The sequence below is a fragment of the Rhinoraja longicauda genome, chromosome 19 (genome assembly GCF_053455715.1).
Source record: "Rhinoraja longicauda isolate Sanriku21f chromosome 19, sRhiLon1.1, whole genome shotgun sequence".
Lineage (NCBI taxonomy): Eukaryota > Metazoa > Chordata > Chondrichthyes > Rajiformes > Arhynchobatidae > Rhinoraja > Rhinoraja longicauda.
The window spans coordinates 40,211,597-40,215,143 of NC_135971.1; the positions used below are offsets into that span (position 1 = coordinate 40,211,597).

The 3,547-nt window shown below is 67.2% G+C and overlaps 1 long non-coding RNA gene across 1 annotated transcript in view; it reads left to right on the forward strand.

The window, feature by feature from the left end:
• The window catches only part of LOC144603241 (uncharacterized), a 478,910-nt gene extending 475,921 nt beyond the window's left edge, over nt 1–2,989 (forward strand). Inside the window, exons 2-4 of the long non-coding RNA XR_013548569.1 lie at nt 814–843; nt 1,233–1,283; nt 2,609–2,989. This is a non-coding gene — a long non-coding RNA (uncharacterized LOC144603241). The remainder of the gene's footprint in view (nt 1–813; nt 844–1,232; nt 1,284–2,608) is intronic.
• The last annotated feature ends 558 nt before the right edge of the window (nt 2,990–3,547 follow it).

Genomic DNA, 3,547 nt, shown 5'->3' on the forward strand with positions numbered 1-3,547 from the left:
CATCCATCGGGCTGAGAGTCTCTGCTCCCCCACCCCTCGGGCAGAGCGGACACATCGCAGCCCCAGGGGGAGGGGGGGTTATTCGTCCAATCCTTCTCCCGCAAAGCTCAGCTCTGCCCGGGGCAACGTGACCTCCCCGGCCGCCCCATGACTGCATCATCCTCCGGGCACCTCCACGCCCGTGGCCCGACCCGGCAACAACACCGAGTAAATCTCACTCTGCCCCCACTCCCCACTCCTCCAACCCCATCTCCCCGTCTCTCCCTACTTCCCCTCCCCTCCCCCCTCCATCTCCCCCTCCATCCCCTCCATCTCCCCTTCTCTCACCTCCAACTTTCCCTCCCCCTCCATCTCATCCTCCCTCTCCCCATTCCAACCTCCTTCCCTCATCCACTTCCCCGCCTCTCCTCCTCACACCTTTCCCCCAGCTCTCCCCCCCAGCCCCATCGCACTCACCCCCTCCCTCGCCCGTCTCCTCCCTCCTCCTTCTCCTCCCTTCCTCCCACACCTTCCCTCTCTCCTCCTCGCCCCACCCCCTGCACGTCCTCTCCTCCCCGTCCCCTGCCGTCCCCTCTCGCTCGCTGTTCCCCCGCTTCCTCCCCCCCCCCCCGGTGTTGTCGGGGAGCCGGTGTGCCGGTGTCGGGGCCGGGCCCAGCCCTGACCTGCGGCCTGTCGTACTCTTGCTTGCCGGTCACAGCGCTGCCCGTGTCCGCTGTGTGAGTGTGTCCGGAGCTGACGGGGCAGCTGCTGAATGTGTGTGTTTAGACCAGGCTGATGCGGGGCCGCGTCACTAACCGTGTGTGTGTTTTACAGCGGGGAAGAGCGGCTACGGTCTCACCCAGAGTAAGTTCCCTCAGACCCCAGCTCCGCCCCTGTCCACAGTGTTACACATCCTTACTGTGTCTGTCTGTCTGCGCGCGCCCGCCTGGCCATGCGCGCGCCCGTCTGTCCATGCGCGCGCCCGTACGTCCCTGCGCGCGCCCGCGTGTCCCTGCGCGCGCCCGCGTGTCCCTGCGCGCGCCCGTACGTCCCTGCGCGCGCCCGCGTGTCCCTGCGTATCTGCACGTTTCTGCGCTGTGGCCGTCTGTGCGCATCCCCGCCACCGCCCCCCGTGCTCGTGCCCGCGCTCGCGTGTGCGCGCATGTGGCCGGGTGCGCGTGTCCGGCCGTCCGCGCCTCGCTGCAGCCACGCCGTTGCCAGTAGACGTGTAACGGCGCTCCTTCCCTTCGCAGCCTCGGAGCGCGGGGAAAACTCATCAACATCCTCCTCTGCTCCAGCCTGAGGTAGGAACCGGGCCGGCGCCCCACACAACCCGCACCCCACACCCCACACCCCACACAACCCGCACCCCACACACCCCGCACCCCACACAACCCACACCCCACACCCCACACCCCACACCCCACACAACCCGCACCCCACACACCCCGCACCCCACACAACCCGCACCACACACCCCACACAACCCGCACCCCGCACCCCACACAACCCGCACCCCGCACACCCCACACAACCCGCACCACACACCCCACACACCCCGCACCCCACATAACCCGCACCCCACACCCCACACACCACACAACCCGCACCCCACACACCCCGCACCCCACACAACCCGCACCCCACACACCCCGCACAACCCGCACCCCACACACCCCGCACCCCACACACCCCGCACCACACACCCCACACACCCCGCACCCCACATAACCCGCACCCCGCACCCCACACACCCCGCACCCCACACACCCCACACCCCACACAACCCGCACCCCACACACCCCGCACCCCACACAACCCGCACCCCACACCCCACACAACCCGCACCACACACCCCACACAACCCGCACCCCACACACCCCACACCCCACACACCCCGCACCACACACCCCACACAACCCGCACCCCACACACCCCGCACCACACACACCCCGCACCCCACACACCCCGCACCACACACACCCCGCACCCCACACACCCCGCACCACACACAACCCGCACCCCACACCCGGGGTGGGGGGGGGGGGGGCAGGGGGGGGACGACGATTTAATCCCCCTTTGGGGCGGCGTTTATACTGGAGGGGGGGGGGGGGGCGGCAGTGAGTTTAATTCCCGGTGACTGGGGGATGATCACCGTTGGGGGTGGGGGTTATTCCCGGCGGGGGGTGGTGAGTTTAATTCCCCGTTGCGAGGGTGTACATCCCGTGGGTGGATGGGCTGCGGTTTGTGTGTGTGTGTATTATATCCCGTAAGGGGAGGGGTGGGTGTTTCCGGGGGGGGCTGTTATTCCCGGGGTGGGGGTGGGTTTATTGCTGATAATTGAGGGGGTGGGGGGCGACACAGACACGACAGTGGCATTAAAGAGGCTTTTGGATGGACGCGTGGAGATGCGGGGAGCGGAGGGGGGGGGGTGACGCGCGGGCAGATAGTTGGTCTTGGCGGCACGGTCGGCACAGACAGTGTGGGCCGAAGGGCCTGTTGTTGTGCTGGGCTGTCCTGTGGTGCTGGGGGAGTGGGTGTTTATTCCCGGTGGGGGGGGCGGGGGCCGGTATTACTGCTACACGGGTGGGCTGGCGTCGCTCTGTGACCAACTCTCTCTCTCCCCCAGGGCCGCCGTGTCCCGCCGCCGGTCCAGGAGCGTCGGTGGAGAGCGGGACAAGTTTGCGGGGTTTCTGCTTTGGGGGGCGGGGGGCGGGGACTGTAATCGTGGGGTGATGGGTGAGCAATGAGCGCATCCACAGCTGGTTATGTAATTTGGACTTTGCGCTTGTCTCTCTGGGTCGCTGCTCATTTACTGACTGCACTGGGGGGGGGGGGGGGGGAGGGGCTGCGGCTTCCCATAATGTTCCTGCAATGACGGGGTTCAGTGGGGAACAGTCCCGATCAACATCTGGTGGCAATCACAGCTGGAGCGTTGCAGCGCTGGTTGACCCGAGGCCTGGAGCCGGTCGGGGGGGAGAGTGGGAGGGAGGGGTTCCTGGCGTTGAGGCGACACATCCACCCGTGGACTGTGGGGGGGGGGGGGGGGGGTGATCAGGGAATGTGATACATTGCTGGGGGGGGGGGGGGGGGTGATCAGGGAATGTGATTCTTTGCTGGGGGACGTGTTCTGCTTCACTGTCGCGACATAAATGTTCAATAAAGTCCAGTGTGTTCTCCAGCTGCCGGTCCGTGGCTGCTTGTGTGGTGATGGGGGGGGGCGGGCATTGGGGGGTGGGGGGGTCACGGGCATTTGGAGGGTGCGGGGGGTCACGGGCATTAGGGGGGTCACGGGCATTTGGAGGGTGGGGCGGGTCACGGGCATGGGGGGGGTCACCGGCCATGGGGTGTGGGGGTCACGGGCATGGGGAGGGTGGGGGTCACGGGCATTGAGAGGGTGGGGGTCACGGGCATTGAGAGGGTGGGGGTCACGGGCATTGAGAGGGTGGGGGTCACGGGCATTGAGAGGGTGGGGGTCACGGGCATTGAGAGGGTGGGGGTCACGGGCATTGAGAGGGTGGGGGTCACGGGCATTGAGAGGGTGGGGGTCACGGGCATTGAGAGGGTG